Here is a 16,432-nt window from a genome sequence, read left to right as displayed (position 1 = left end):
TGATCTTGAAGCCGGGTGAACCCAGCCGTGCTCCCTTAATGGCCAGCCATCACCTGCTGGCACTTGAGTTGACAACCCGTTCTCAATCGATGCACAAGGGCCACCTACTTATCTGCTTTGGATGTCCTGGCTCTTCTCTGCTCCCAGCACTGGGGACTATCAGCAGGGTCTGAAATTGGTCACCAGCTGGGTGGGGTGGTGAGAGAGAACGTTAAAGGAGGGAAGCGGGGCCTCTACCATAGCCCCAAACCCATCTCTTGCAGAGAAAATTCCTACCTGCCTTGGGCTCAAACACCTTCAAAGCTGCGCTGAAATCCAACTGGCGCAAATAGCATTATCAGCCAGTACCCTTTAGTCTGAATTTGCACAGCCTTGTTCTTAATGGAGGCAGTCACAGCACCTATCTTAGGGACATAGTGAGGAGTGCATGACCCTTCATGCACACAGCCCACACCTGGCACTGTCATCAGCCAAGCTCTGACTGGGAGCCTCCAGCCCCCTAACTTGTGTGGCATACTGTGCGCTCTCATCTGGACATTTCGGTTAACCTCTTAGGCCCTCCATTTTCTCAGCTAAGAAGGTAAGATAATATGTCCTCACACAAGTGCTAAGGGGATGAAATACAGCACAGTATGTGGGGCTGGGCATAGCTCCTAGCACGTGGCAGCTGCTCCCCCCTCAAGCTTCTGGAAGTTTCCTGTGGGAGTCGGATGAGGGAAAGGCATGGGGGGGGCTGCCTGGAAATCTGGAGCAATGTCCCACAGAAGGTTCCAGAAAGGGGCAGCACATGACGGCCGAGTGGGGCCCCCACCTTGGGGCCCTTTTCGTTGTGTCCTCAGGGGGCAGTCAACATTCCCCAGAGCAAAGGAAGCATGAGACGTGGAAGGACCTACCCATAGCAAGTTCATACCTGGGGCTGTAGCCCAAGAAGTTACAAAAGTCAAGGGTCCTTCATTCAAATTTGCTCTGGGTTCAAATCCCTGCTACTTCACTTAGCAGCTCTGTGACCTTGGGCAGGTGGCCTCACCGCTCCGTGCCTCTGCTTCTGCATCTATATAGGGAGGATGAAAACGGAACCCCCTTTGTGCAGCTGTGTGAGGACTGAGTCACGTGTAGTTACTCAGCCAGCATCGTGCCCGGCACACAGGAGCCCCTCCATTCGGGTTTGCTCAGGTGATGATTACATCGCGGTTCTCCCGACATGCACCGTTACTGTGGCTAGGCCGGGGTGCAGTGCTCCCTGTACCGACGTCTGTATCTGAAGGTGTGTAGGGATTCTGGCTACAAATGCTCTGGACTGTTGAAGTCCAAAAGGGCTCTGGCCACCCCACGCATCCCTTCTACAGCTGACCAGGGCTCTCCTGGGAAGTAGGGCCTCAGGAGGCTAGTGTTTGTAAATTCTTGATCGGGCAGCATTCCAGCTATTTCTCTACACAACGATCTCACTCAGTCCTCGTGATGACTCTGGGAGTGCCATGCGGATGTTGCACATTCATGTGGGAACTGAGGCTCAGGGATGACACTCCACTGGCCTGAGGTCACCCAGACACTGAGAGGTAGGTGTGAGCTCTGCGCCTGGCTTCTGAGACCACAAAGTCCCAGTGGCTCCACAGTACCAAACAGGAGTCGTATTCTGGAGGGTCAGGCTGCGGGGTCCAGGTTATCAGGGTTAAGATCTAGGAATAAGGTCCAGATGACTGCTATGTGGCAGTGGCAAGGCCAGAGGTGGTCTCACAGTAGGGCTGGAATTGAAGGTGGGTGTGGAGAGTGATCAGACTATCCTGATGTGGAGTTAAAAAAAAATAGGTATTTTCTATGCACAGAGCGAATCCTGCCTACCTTCTCCAGAAGATAACATCCTCTCCAGGAAATAGTGGGGGCCCTCCTGACCATATCACTCACATCCCACCCCCTGCGCTCCATCACAGGGGTGCCTCGTGCCCTGGAAGGTGGCCTTGGCGCCATGCATTTGCCAGCCCCCGAGCTCCTTCGGAAGAGCAGGAAGAGGCTGACCAAGGTATCTTGAGTCTCCAGGATGAAGAGGTGCAAGCCAAGGTCACCCGCCAGGGAACAGTCACCTATTTTGAGCCCAAGTGAGATTTATGCAAGGAGTCGCCTGCCTCCCAAGGCGATGGCTGGGGGTGGGTGGTGCCTGAATGTATTATCCCGTGGGGGAAGGCACCGCTTCCTGCATGCCAACACTTCCTTCTCTCGGCTGGTAGCATTGTGCTCCCAGCGCCGTACTCAGGGGGACCTCTGTTTGGAGGGCAAGCTATGCTAGGCAGGGGAATGCCAGCTGTAGAGGCCGGGGCCAGGAACAGAGTGAAATTCCTATGGACCTTAAGCCTAGGACCCCGGCCTCATATGAGCACTGGAAGAGAAGAGGTTGACCGTCAAGACTGCAGAGTACCTGAGCTCAAGCTCTGGCTCGGCCAGCAAACAACTGTGTGGCCTTGGACAACTTACTTAACTTTTCTGAGCTCCCACATGCTTATAAAATATGGGTAACTGTACTTAAAAAAGATTTTCAGGAAAATGACAAGTTTCAGTGAGGATGTGGGGGCACGAGAACCCTCATACACTTGTTGGTAGAAACATAAAATGGTGAGGGGCACCTGGGTGGCTCAGTTGGTTAAGCGTCCCACTCTTGATTTTGGCTGAGGTCGTGATCTCAGGGTCATGAGATGGAGCCCCACACCGGGCTCTGTGCTGGGTGTGGAGTCTGCTTAAGATTCTCTCCCTCTCCCTCTGCCCCTCCCCCTGGCCACATGCATGCTCCCTCTCTTAAACAAACCAAAAAAAAAAAAAAAAAAAAAAAAAGAAAGAAAGAAAGAAAGAAAAGAAAAGAAAAAAGGAAAAAAAACATAAATGGTGCAATCACATGGAAAACAGTTTGGTGGGGCCTCAAAAAGTTGAACATAGACTTACCAGCCAGCCCAGCAACTGCACTCCTAGGGATGTATGTCAAAGAGTTGAAAACAGGTGTTCAAACAAATATTTGTACACGAATATTCAGAGCAGCATTATTCATAAGAGCCAAAGGGTAGACAAATGCCCATCAGTGAATGAAAGGATGCACAAAATGTAGTATATCCACACAATGGAATATTATTCAGTCATAAAAAGGAATGAAGCGTTGGTTGATACAGCATGGATGAACCTGGGAAACATGGTAGTAAGTGAAAGAAGCCAGACACAAAAGGCCACATGTTGTATGATTCCATTTATATGAAATGTCCAAAATAGGTAAATGCATGAGGACAGAAAGCAGATGATGAGTGGTTGCCAGGGACTTGGCAGAGGCAGGAATGGGGAGTGACTGTTTAGTGGGTGGGTTTCCCTTGAAGGTGACGGAAATGTTCTGGAATTAGAAGGTGGTGATGGTTACACAACACTTGAATATGCTAAGGGCCACCAAATTGTACATTTGAAGACGGTTAAAAGGGTAGATTTGATGTTATGTGTATTTCACCACGATCAAACCCCCTAAAGATTGAATCTATTTATATCAAAGCACACGATTCATCAGAATTGAAGGAGCGCATACTGAAACGCGTCCATACAAGCAATTGTTTGCGGGGGGACGGGGGATTGCCGAGTGGTTGGAGGACTAGACACAGAACACCGGGCACGGAGCCGGCACGAGGTAACGGCTCAGGAAACCCCAGCCTCCCTCCCAGTTTCCCCTCCCATGTCAGAGAACTCTGCCTCTGTGGGCCACACCTTTCACATACCACATGGCCCTGCACCTGAGGGGCAGGTGGGACATGTTTTGTTTGTTTTTTTAAGATTTTATTTATTGAGAGAGAGGGAGAGAGAGAGAGAGAGAGAGAGAGAGAGAGAGAGAGAGAGAGCGCACAAGCCAGGGTAGGAGCAGAAGGAGAGAGAGAAGGAGACTCCCTGCTGAGCAGGGAGCCCGACGTAGGGCTTGATTCCGGGACCCGGAGATCATGACATGAGCCGAAGGCAGACACCCAACCCACTGGGCCACCCGACGTGTTTTTAAGATCTTGTTGCTGCACCTCAAGAACCAGGAGCTCCACTGGCTCCAGGAGCAGGCAGAGACCTCATGCCCTCGACTCTAGGGACAGAAGCCTTGAACTTGCCTTTAACACCTGATAACCAACCTCTGGGAGGTGTCATGATTGCTACTGGTGAACACGAGCTTCATGGGGGAAGGCAGATCTACAAAGTGCAAAGGAAGCACTGGCGACTGATTTCTGTAACCAGCGAGAGCAAATGTCATTATTAAGCAAGCAGGTGGCAGGCACCCGCGGCAAGCCCCTGGCCTAGTGGGGAGGTGGGGAGGGAGAAGAATGGATGCTGGCAGTGCTGCGGGCAAGCTGGCTGATGGAGGTGTGCCGGGGATGCTGCAGAAGCACAAACAAGGGCCCCTAAGGAACATCTGGGAAGGCTTCCTGGAAGAGGTGATATCTGAGTCCTTTGTTCCTGTCTGGTGAGGAGTTTATGCTTTAAATGAAGGAAGGAGAAGAGAATTCTGGAAGAGTCAGACCCTGTGCCTGGCGACTTGGTTACGTTTTCCTTTTTACAAATTCCAAGGGTCTCAGAAAGGCCACTGGGCTCCTTGGGTTTAAATTCTGGCTCTACCACTTATGATCCGGCTGACTTTGGGTAAGTTAACTGACCTCTCTGTGCCTTAGTTTCTTCACCTATAAAATATGGTTAATGATAATGACCTCAAAGAGTTGCCTGACAGAGAAGCTGGGGAGACCCAGAGTAGGGGATATGTATGGGAGCAATCATCATTATACCCACTGCCTTTGCACTTGACCATGGCTTTGGGGCCAGGGTCACTGACAAGGTGTCTATAAGGATCCATGGGCCTCAGAATTCAGTAGAATCTCTTTCGGACGTCATGGAGAGGGGGACAGGGTCCGTGTCCACGGAGCCAGGAAGACAAAGCAAGCGGCCCCCACATAGCCAGCATATTTTGTCGTTTGATGTATGATGTCTGTTGTCTCCCTTTTGATTTGATTCATCACACCAACCCTGGTGTAACTCCTCTCCCTGCACTTCACAACTCAGGAAACTCAAGCTCAAAGAGACAAGAACTTGCCCAAGGTCGCACAGAGCGGTGCAGCTCCTTCCACCCACTGCCCAGTATGCTCCTGATTGGGAGCCTGGCTTTCCGTCCCCATGCCAATGCTTACCAGCCAGGCCTGATTCCTGGTCTGCAAAACGGCCACGACAGGAAGGTGTATCTCATAAGGACTGGACAGCAGGAAGCTTACACAAGACTTCGCACATGATAAGCCCCCAGCAGATGCTAGTTTCTATTACTCTGTCATCCCTGCTGTCTCCTCTTAATGGGAGAACTCCCCAGGGACCCATGCTCCCAAGGGACGGACAGCAGATCTGCTGAGGCTCATCATCTTAGGTCCCCAGAGCGTGTGGATGTCCTCCTCCCCAACCCAGCCTCTCCTGTTCGAGCCAGGATCTTCCTTCCCACCCCCCCTGCCGAGCTGCTGGTGCAGCTGCATTATTTTGCTCAAGAATCCCCACTGGGAGGGCACCTGGAATACTGGCTCATTCCAGGGGTTCTTGCCTCCCTCACCCAGGGCCCGCTGGCTTCTTTCCAGGCTTCCAGGCAAGATCAGCCCCCTCTACCCAACCCCACCCCCAACCCGTGTCAGCTGCCTCGGTTTCTGCCCTTGGGCAAGTGTCTGAGTCGATGGCACGCTGTCTCCCTCCAGGAAGGGCTCATGCATATCCAGGCTCCTGGAGCAGGAACACTTCCTGCAGCCTCCTTGCTGGGCAGTGATCCAGGCAGCCTGGCCTTGAACTCTGGGGCGGTGGGGAGCCCCACGCCGGGCAGCAAAGCCAAGTGCACAGAAGTTTGCCCGAGGCTTCACCAGGGCGACTCCTGGTAACTTCTTTTTCTCGCCAATTCAGATTCTGCTGTCTGGAATTACACACAATGAGTCTCATTTCCCAATTATTCTGCCATAACAGGAAAGAAAATAAAGGCGCGTGATCCAGTCTTCAAGACCTCCTCCCGAAATGCAGTTCTCGAAATGTCCTGTTCCTCCTTCCCTTCCGAGACTTCTCTCTCCCCATGTCAGGCCTGCATCTCCATGGCCACTGGCTGAGCGTGCGGCACCGTGAACGCTTGCCCCCTCGAGCACCCGAGAGACCTACGTTCCATCCCGGCTTTGCCACTTAGCAGCCAGTGATTTTACGTCGTTCCTCCTCCTCAGCCCTCGGAGAGGGAGGGGGACAGGGAGCGGGAGGGTTTAACTTCCCTTGACCTCGGGAGATACTGGCCTTGACCTCACCAGATGGCCTTGCTGCAGCTCAGTGAACAGATGCACATGTCTGCAACAAGGGCCCGGAGCTGGGAGAGAGGGGAGGGTGCTGCCTGCCCTCTGGCTTCTCGCTGGCGCGCGCGCACAAACAATAAAGGGGCCCAGGAGCTGGCACAGGCCGCACCGGGGACGAGGGGCAATGCATCAGTCCCTGCAAAAGCCGAGGCTGACAGAGCTTCTGGGACTCGTCCAAGGCCACACACAGCTACTAAGCGACTGAGCTGGGTGGGATCTGAACTCACCTCTGCGTGGCTCCAAAGTCAATGTCAGATAGTAGAGCGCGTATAGCCCAAGTGCGTGTCCCAAACTGTACCACCCACATTGCTTGGCCCTTCTGGGCCTTGAAACACGAGGCAAGGAAATCATATGCACCTTGTGAGACCAGTATGAATAGGTGTAGGAGAACACTTGGGATGGTGTTTGCACCCAGCAGGTAGTGAGCACGCGGCTCTCCTTTACTCTGGGGGGAAAGCAGAAATCCTCACAGCCCCCTCATGACCCCACCAGGATCAGGGCCCATCGGGAGCTGGCCCACTACTGCCCGCCCAGCCACTCGTGTCCTTGCTCCCTGACTTGCTCTTCCTGCCACTTGGAAGGCTCTTTGTCCAGATCTCTGCTTCACTCGCTCCCTCCCCTCCTTCTGGTCCCCGGTCAGGTGGTGGGTGCCCCCTTTGAAAATGGCACCCCCACACACCCCCAAACCTCCAGCCCTTGCCTTGTCTTTCTCTCAAGCATTTTCACAGACAGCCTACTCTCTGTTTTCCCTCGTGAGCATATTTGTTGTTCGTCGCCCTCTTTAGAATGCTTGCTCCTAAGGGAACGGGATTGAATTTTGTTCTGTTCATAGCTATATCCCCAGTGGTTCTCAACAGTGGGCGAGTCTGCCCCCCAGGGGACATCTGGCAATGTCTGGAGACATTTGTGGTGGTCACGGTGGGAGGAGGGGAGCTCCTGGCGTTTAGTGGGTAGAGACCAGGGATGCTGCTCAACATCGTGCAACACACAGGACAGCCCAAAAAGAATAATCTGGCCCCAAATGCCAACAGTGCCCCAGCTGTATCCCCATCACAGAACAGTCGCCAGCATGTACACAGTAGGTGCTCAATAAATGATTGTATAGAAGAATGAAGAGCTGCTGCTGCATCATTATCTAAGAACAGATATCATTGTAAATAATCTTCAAGAATGCTCATCGCACTAATACAACATTAAATGTCAACTACATCTCAGTTTTTAAAAAATGGTTGTTATCTGGGAGTTCATGGTCAGAAGCTCATACTGGTGACCAGTAACTTCTCTCCAGTCTGAGCCCTGCTCTTAGCAGCGCCCAGATGGGCTGCCAACGGCTCGCTGCCACACCGTCATGAGCCAAGACCAGAACATATTTCAGGCTCTGTGAGGGCCTGAGTGATGCTGGCCGGCCCCTCCCCGAATCCAGCCTGCTCATCGGTCCCCCTCAGCAGGAACACTCAGTTCTCAGCCCTACCCCCACACTCAGGACCACGTGTCCACCTGGGCAAGGAACCACCTCCACAAGCCTTGTAGGGTGATCCCAGATGAGCCTGCACCCCCAGGCCTCTCGCAGCCCAGGAGACTTGCGGGTCTGAGTGAATTTAGTGCTTTTTGCTCTTTCTGAGGAAGGACATGGGATGTTCAGGGAATCACAGGAGTTGAAAGCTCCCCTGGCCCCGCTCAGCCCAGGCCTTTTGCTGACCTAACAAATCACCACTGACAGCTTTAAACAGCCAGCATGATGAGCCCAGGCTCTCCAAACGCAGAGAACACCACCCTAGAATACATTAACTGCCACGTGGCCATGCGCTAACGGGAAGGTGGAGCAGCAGCAAAGGAAGGATGCTTTTGCCTTGGGCCTAGTTCACCGCAGGAACAGGCTGCCAAGACCCTGCCCCAGCTCCCTCGGTGGGCCACCCTCCCCCCATTCCCACTGAGAATTCCCACTGGAGGTTCACAACTTCCCCTGCCCGCTGCCTGCCCTGCCCCATCTCCCCTAGTTTTCCCCTCTCTCTGGGCCCTCCTTGGGCTCACAACTGGCCCTTTCTCTGCAGACGTTGGGGCCAGTTAAAGTACCTTTTTCCCTCCCCTGCTCTCCCCACCTTCTCTCTTCCTCTGCTCTCTTCCTCTCCCCTCGCACAAAGGTCCTGAAAGCTTTTTTCTTTTTTTAAAGATTGTATTTATTTATTTGAGAGAGAGAGAGAGAGAGAGAGAGAGAGAGAGAGCACGTGAGTGCTTGAGAACACAAGCAGGGGGAGGGAGCAGGGAGCCTGACGTGGGGCTCAATCCCAGGACCTGGGGATCATGATCTGAGCTGAAGGCAGACCCTAATGACGGAGCCTCCCAGGTGCCCCATGAACGCTTTTAAATGAGTCATAAAGTTTCATAGTTGACAAATGGGTACAAAGCAGGAGTCAAAGGAACTAGTCTCTAATGGTGAAATATTAGACAGCAGGCAGCTAGGTCTGGGGAAACAGGGTATTTGGCAGGCAGGGGTTTTCCTGGTGCCCCTGAAGTCACATGTAGCTGGCCCCAATTCTGCCAGGGAGGAAGGCTGACCCCAATGCAGAATGGAATGAAAGAGAGGCACATGCCCAGTGACCAGCTAAGAATGAGCCAGCAGGCTACTTGGGGCAGGCCCAGGACACCCATGGCTGGAAGCCTGAGGCAAAAGTGGTGGCTCCCCTCAGAGGCAGGGCTTGGTGGAGACTGGCTTCCAACCCTTGCATCCTCACTTTCTGGGACTCCGAGTTCAATCTCTGAGCTACCCTGATACAAAAACACACCACTCGCACCAGTGCCGAGGATGGTATGAGGGACCCTAGCAATCCCCTCCCTCAAAGCCGAGGGCTGAGACTCATATGGGGGCTGGAGGAAGCAGAGACAAACAGCCCTGAACACCTCCACTGAGCCTGACGCTGACATCTGTGTCCTTGCTTTACACAACAGCCCTGGCCCCACTCCACAGTCGAGGAAACTGAGTCCAGATGGTTCTGTCACTTGGCCAGCGTCACATAGTCAGTGACCCAGCTGGGACGGGAGCCCATGTTTTCCACGCTGACGACATAGGGCCTGCCTCCTCTAGCCAAGTGGGAACCATTCAGTCAACCTCCCCCCTTGCATTCCCCTCCTCTGCCCCAAGTCCTGGAACCCCACAGCCTGAGAATGGCTGAGCTCTCACAGGCCTGCAGCCAGGACGCCAGGCGTCTCACCAACTGGATGTGTGCGGACAGGGCAGTCCTGGCTCCACCCCACCCCTCAGGGTGTCCACGGCCTTCCACATGTAAGACGGAGGCAGAAGTCTGGGACAGGGAAATCTGAGACACGGCGCCAAAATGCATCTTTTCTAGCCGCCCTGGGAACCTGGCCCCGGGATGGGATGCCCCCAGCCATCTCAGCTGCTAAGTTAGCAAGAGAAGTAGGGCAGAGCGAGGGCTTCTCAGGCAGGCAGGGGACTCCGGGAGGGGGGCTGGCTGGGGTGTCAGCAGATGTCACCAAGATGCCTGTGGTCCTGAGATGTCCCGAAGTCAGAACATCAGATCGAAGCCCAAATCTCCGCACCCTCCCTGCCCAGCCTGGGCTGTGAATTCATCAAGCCTTGGGGTTTAGAGAGATGAGGGAGTGGCATGAGGTGGCCAGGAAGGAAATTGCATCTTTTGTTCCCTAGGATGGTGTGGAGTAGGAGCCAGCACAGGTGACAGCTGGAGTGTGACGTCTGTCTCCCACTTGGGGACCCAGTCCTAGGTCCTGCTCTTGTCCAGTCACTGATAATCCCACAAAGCAGGTGAATCCCTTCCCTTCCCCGAACAAGAGCTCCCTCAACCCTAAAAGGGGACATGGAGGTAGCGGGCAAGTTCTGGCGGGGGAGGGGGGGGTGAGGGGGGAGATGAGAGCCCAAGGCTGCACCAGGGCCCCCGGGAGCCGACACCCAGGCCAGCCCTGGAGGGGCTCAGAATAGGACCCTCTTTCCTCCCCAGCCAGGTTCCAGGAATTACCTCTTAAAGCCCTTTCAGTGCCAAGAAGTGGTAATTTGACTTCACTTTGAAAATTTTAACGAACTGCATCTTCATGGGTTGCCAAATTAGGATGAGGGCAGAGACAGCTCAAGTAATTAAAATGGGGAGGAGGGAGGCTTTGGAGCGATGGGGGAAATTTGCTGGTGTGTGCCTGGTGGGTGGGAATCTCACCCTCAGCCCCAGCCCGCGGGGGGGCCCCCCTCCCCGCCAGTCTCTTCTCCCCTGCCTGTCCGTCTCTGCTCTCCGGCATCCGGCCGCGACCCTTCCTGCACCCAGCCGGACCTGGGCATCCTCGCTGCCCCCGCGGTCAGGAGGGAGAAGCGGGGAATTGGAGGCTTGGATGGACAGCCCCGCTCAACAGGTGGTGGTGGGCTTTCGCTCCCGCATTATCCGGATAATTTCTGCCAGCCCCACTCAAGCCCGTCGTGGGAGCGTGCCCTCAGTTTTGGAGTGGGCAACCAGACTGCCCAGCAGCGCCAGCAAAGAGGGGGCGGCATCTCCTCCCCCGCACCTTCCCGACACGCACACGCGCGCACACACACGGACACAGGCGCACACACGGGCGTGTACACGCGCACTCGCCGCCACGCTGCCCCTTCCTTCTCCGCGTCGGACCCGGACGCGCGCCCGCGGGGGGACAAGGTGGCCCCTGCCCCTGGCGACGCGGGAACAGGGGGCAGCCCCGCGCCGCGGCCGAGGCGCCGGCGGGAGATGGTCCTCCCGCCGCCCCTCCCTCCCCCGGCATGGGAGAGCCGGTCTCCCCGCCGGCTTCTCGGCTCCTACCTCACCGGAGCGGCCGCGGCTCCTGACCCTGGTCGGAGGTCCCTCGCCGGCTCGGCGCGCGGGGCGGGAGGTTCGGCGCCGGGATCCCGGGCGCCCGCCCCGTCGCGTCCGGCCGAACAGCTCCGCGCTGGAGACCGAGCCGCCGCCGCCGCCGCCGCCGCCGGAGCCGCGAACTCGGAGAGGGAGGGGCAGGCCGGGGGGCGGGGCCGGGGGCGGGGCCTCCCCCTGCCCCCCGCCACCCCGGGTGCGGCGGGCTGCGGACGCTGGGCTCCACCGCCGCAGGGCAGCACGTCGGCGGGAAGCACCTTCGTGGGGTCTGCAGGTGGAAAGTAGGGGCCTGGGGTAGGGGAGGAGAGGCTTTCGGGGCCGCTTAGAGGTTGCCTGAGACCCCCTGACTTTGGTCAGACTTCCTTTCAAATTCCAGAGGCTCCCGCTTGGCAATTACTAACAATAACAACCACGGCAGCAAGGCCAGAGTGTGTATTGATCGCTTCCTGTGCGCTGTGGACTGTTCGGAGCGCTTTGTCTGTATGAAGTCATTTAAAGCCTTCCCAACAATCCCATTCTCCCGCGGAGAAAACTGAGGCACAGAGACAGGAAGTGATGTGCCTGAGGACGCACAGTTGGAATTTGACAGAGCCAGGATTGCAGCCCAGCTCAGTCTGGCTCCAGGATCTGTGCTTTTAAAGCCTCGCTATGCTTGCTTTCTGTAGCAGTAAGCAAATAGTTTGCCTCTTTGAACTACTCAATGGAAATATATGTACAATAAATGGTAGCAACCAGCATTTTAAAATTTCTTCTTTCTTCAGTCTATATGTCTCCTTTATTCTCTGGGGTCTGGATGCTCAGTAGGTGCTCAGTAAATATTTGTTCATCGATGACTAATTTGAAAGCTGCAGCTGGAGCCAGGGTGGCCTTGTTCAGTCAGATTGGATGTTGGCACCCAAGGGTTACCTTTTCTGGCCTGAATGCTTGCCCATTTCTCTGTAATGGCAACCCGGCCCGACCAATAGCCTTGTCCAACTTGTGTGGCTTTCTCATAGAGCAACAGCTTCTGCCCTCTGCTCTAAGCAGGAGGCGCCTCCCTGCAAGAAGGGGTCTCCAGGATATAAGGTTGGCCAGCCAGGCCATAGGGAGGTTCTGCTAGAGGGTCAGTAAAATCCCTAGAGACCATGAAATGGCGGAAGACATAGAGTATATATATGTTTGGGGGCAAAAGTAGGTTGCCAATAACAAGACATCGGCAATGAACATATCTGTGGAAGACTATAAGGCAGGAGCCCCAACAGGAGCCCTTTTGCTGCTGAGATCTGACCTGGGCATCATTGGAGAACATTGTCACATGTGAGTGACACCCTGTGGAGTTGGGACAACTGGAAGTTTTGGGGAAGGATGCCCATTTTCTATTTGAGGCATTTTAGGCCTAAAAATGCCGAGCTTTTTCTCTCTTCTCCTACTTCCCCAAGAGTGCTCCTTCCCACCCTCCTAAGGAGGAGAGGCCTCTCACCCCCTGGACAAGTGCTCACATCTCTCAAACCCTCAATGTCCATCAGCCCCAAACTCTTTCAGATGTGCTAGTCCCTTCTGCCTGACTTGCCCTCCCCTCCACTTGGAAAACTCTTACAAATTCTCCAAGACTTTACTCAGTTTGCTCTTTCTGACCCAATAATTAATTTCTCTCTCCCCCACCTGGGTCCAGGAGCCTCTTGTCTAGCTCTCACCAGTTTAGCAATGGTGAGTTTACTGACAGTCTCCACGGCTGTGCTTGTGAGCTCCTTGAAGGCAGAAGGCCCGGCATACAGTAGGTGCATAGTTAATATTCGCTGAATGAATGAATATCGGTAAGATGCATTTCCCCAGGGCTCAAGCTGTTAAGAGGAAAGTCACCAAACAAAAACACCGGTAGAGCTGGGTCAGTGCTGTGAAAAGGTGAAAAATGGACATAGCACCAGAAGATACGCCTTTCTCAAGGTCTGCACTTAATATTCCCAGCAAAGGCCAGAGATGCTGCCCTGGCATCTGTGTTTTATAGGGCCACCTCAGCTGGGCAGCAGCCAAGTCCTCAGGCAACCGAAGAGGGAAGGTATGAGGGTGTGAGGGTGGGTATGGCAGGGGGAATGGACACCCCTATGGGTTAGTTGAGGGATGCTGGAATGCCACCTGCTTCCCAGATCAGTTCCCTCTTTAATCTGTGCGATGCTGTTCTCTTTGCAATGCCCAGGATGAAGGAACAGACCCATTGTCTGCAGAAGGCACCCTTTAAAAGGAAAATCAATTTCTGGGGTGCTCCCAGCCTCCTCCCTCACCATTCTTCCTGAGGCAAGTGAGGATACCTCGGGAGGTGGGTGGTTGAGCGAAAAAGAATTTGCATTAGATGGAACGAAGTCTTCAGCCTCCTTCTGCCCCTAACTAGCTGTGTGACCTTGTACGTGTTACTTGACTCCTCTGGGTTTTGGTTTACTCCTCAGTAACCAGGGTTGACTTCATGGGCTTGTAATGTGTGCAGTCACAAAGACCTGCTCACTCTTTGAAATGCTCTGTGCCTGGTTTCGTGATCTGCTTTTATCATCTCAGAATTCATTTGGGAACAAGGGGCAGCATTTCCATTTTGTAGTGGACCCCACAAATTACGGAGCTGGCGCTGGTGTTAACACCCACCTTCCTGGGTTGTTGTGACACCTCACTGAGATAGTGTTGGCACCAACGTCTAACACATGGGCTCCCAACAGAATTTAGTTGCCCCTTCTCTGATTTGGTCTTAAAGATGAATAGGAGTTCACTGGGGAGGCAAAGGCACCAGAAGGCAGTTTCAGGCAGAGGGGTCAACAGAGGCAAAGGTATGAGAATATGAAATTACATTCAGGGCAAGGCGAATGTTCTGGGGTTGGGTAGGGGGAGCAAATGGAGGGAGAGAAAACTGGAGAGACATGTTGGGGTCTGAGTGAAAGACCTGCTTCTTTTAAGGACTTTAGATCTCAGGCCTGGAGACGTGTGAGCAGAAAGCCCCGGGAACAGAGGGTAGGTGGGTTCTGCATATCAACATTCTTAGCCCACAGTTCAGCTGCGGACTGGTTCAGATCATGAGGTAAGCAGTGGATGGCGTGGGTGGGAGCCCTGCTTGGAGGCTGCCAATTCGGCGTGTTTGAAACTCTCACTGTTGACATAATGGGAAAATGCTGTAGGTGTCAAAGCCAGCAGCAGTGCTCGGGGACCTGGGGACTCTGGGCCTGATGAATAATGGAGCAGCCCTTCCTCCCTGGGTCTCTTTTTCCATCCTTTCAATAATTCATGCATTCTCCATTGGCTGAGGAGTTTCATAAAACCTCAGCTTTTTCTGAGTCTTGGGCCAATCTGAGCAAATCTGATGGCTTCACGCATTAGGTCTTAATTAGAAACATACATACACACGAGCACATTCAGTTTTGTAAAATGTGCCTTGTATTCATGTCAGGGAAAATGCCCAATTATGTCTCAGAAGAGGAAAGGTCCAGCCAGGTCCCTTGGAGGTAGAGTCCCTGGGAGCTGGGTGCTCTGGGAGGGATGGACTGGTTGGGAAGAGGCCCACATGGTGTGCACTCCCCAGTAGGGGGCTATATATTTTCGTGCTTAGTGCCCTATCCCCCTGCCCCACCCCATGGGAAGAATTTCCTTCGTTGCCCTTTTTAATTTATGCTTGGATGGAGGACCTGCTTTGGCCAATGAAATATGAGCAGAAGTGACATGTGTCATTTCAGGTGGAAGCTTTAGGGGCCCCTGAGTGTTTTGCCATCCTATTTTCCCTGCCTTTGGGATTGTGGAGACACTAGTCAAGATGAAGCTTCTGTCACTCTGAATGTCACTCTGTCACTCTGAAGCGATTACAAGGAGTAGAACTTCCTTGCTGACCTTGGATAGACACCACACAAGCAAGGGGGGAAAAGGGTTGCTGTTTGAAGCTACTGGATTTGGAGAGTTATTTGTTACAACTGCAGAATGTAACCTAACCTGATTCATCTCTCCTTCTCTCCTTCCCTTTCTTACACCTTCTAAAACCTACACCTGATTCATTCATGCAGAAGCATATGGGCTATACCATCGGTGTAGTGGGGAGATGGGCTGGGGAGCCCTAAACTCCAGGTCTAAGCGGTCATCAATAAGGATGGGGGCTGAGCAGTAAGAGAGATGAAGGCACTTTCAATAGTGTTGGGAGGGAGGAGATCTGAGTTTCTCAGCAGAGCCAGATCGAGTTTAAAATGGGCATGACCTCAAGACATGTGGGATGTGTATTTGTGTTTGTCAAGGGAGTTGGAAGGGAGGGAAAAGGGCCCAGTGAAGAAGTCAGGGTTGCAGGGGGTAGAACTGGGTAAAGCCAGGGCAAGAACTGAGGCTGATGTAGAGTTGTCCCTATGGAGGGTTGGCTAATAATATTAGCACCTATTACAACTAATATCAGTTACTTGCCACACTCTGCTAAGTGCTTTCTATGTGTTAACACATTTGGTTCTTAGAACAATCTGATGAGCTAGGACATTACTATCCCTTATTTCCAGATGAAGAAATAGAGGTTTAAAGAAGTAATTTGCCCTGGAAATGGCCAAATTATAGTGCCAAGGGAGAATGGCATGTTCAAGCTCTATCTGTGTCAGCATCACCCGTGCCGTGAGTGGGCACGGCAGCCATAATCTTGAGGCCAGCTGTCAGGGCCCAGGCATGCAGGATCTGGTCCCAGTAGGGGAACCCGGGAGCTGTTTGGGGGCCACACATTCTGGATGCCTGGGCAAACGGGGAAGGCTGGGATGACAGGACCACTGGCCCTGAGAGTACAAGAAGCAAGAGACTGGTTCCCTGTCCTTCCTCAAGGGGGAAGCTGGGTCAGGAAACGATGCTTTCTGTCTAGCTGGTTGGGTGGGGAACCTAGAAGGCGGGTCTGTGCTAAACCTCCAGGTGAGATTCCTTCCTCACAGTCTCTTCCTCGTTCATAGATTCATTCCTAAGTTTCCCTCTTTTCCTCCTGGACTTGACTTTGCTGGCAGAGGAGGTGTCTACGGGGACACCTGTGTGCCTCTACCCCACACTTCCCCCAATCAGACCTCACCACACCCCTCCTTTTTCTGTTGTCTCTGAGTTCTGCCTGAGCAGTTTTCCATGCCCCCAGCGAACGCCCCTTCTCCCCTCCATAGCCCACTAAAGTGCCTGGTCAGGCCTCCAAATGTGGCCTGCTGAAAACGGATTTCTTTTCTTCCATTAGAATGTGCTCTCTCCCCCTCTTGATGCAGCAGAGTGTGAAACCTGGGAGTGTTCACACAGCCTTTCATG

General features: G+C 53.7%; 1 protein-coding gene across 6 annotated transcripts in view; it reads right to left on the bottom strand.

Moving 5' to 3' along the window:
* CACNG5 (calcium voltage-gated channel auxiliary subunit gamma 5) overlaps window positions 1-11,275 on the bottom strand; it is a 37,697-nt gene extending 26,422 nt beyond the window's left edge. For 2 of the 6 annotated variants that reach the window (XM_073883241.1, XM_073883240.1), the window contains exons 1-4: window positions 11,138-11,275; window positions 911-1,051; window positions 277-404; window positions 109-186 (exon numbers count right to left, since the gene is read on the bottom strand). The gene's annotated coding sequence lies outside the window, so the exon portion shown is untranslated. Of the gene's footprint in view, window positions 1-108; window positions 187-276; window positions 405-910; window positions 1,052-11,137 lie in introns of those variants that run through there. The other 4 variants (XM_073883239.1, XM_025889863.2, XM_073883242.1 and 1 more) reach the window with 3 other exon arrangements.
* Between the last annotated feature and the right edge of the window lie 5,157 nt (window positions 11,276-16,432).

Source organism: Callorhinus ursinus, unplaced genomic scaffold (assembly GCF_003265705.2).
Source record: "Callorhinus ursinus isolate GAN/ISIS: 27379988/994484 unplaced genomic scaffold, GSC_fseal_2.0 scaffold50, whole genome shotgun sequence".
Lineage (NCBI taxonomy): Eukaryota > Metazoa > Chordata > Mammalia > Carnivora > Otariidae > Callorhinus > Callorhinus ursinus.
This window is presented reverse-complemented; position numbering and strand designations above follow the sequence as displayed.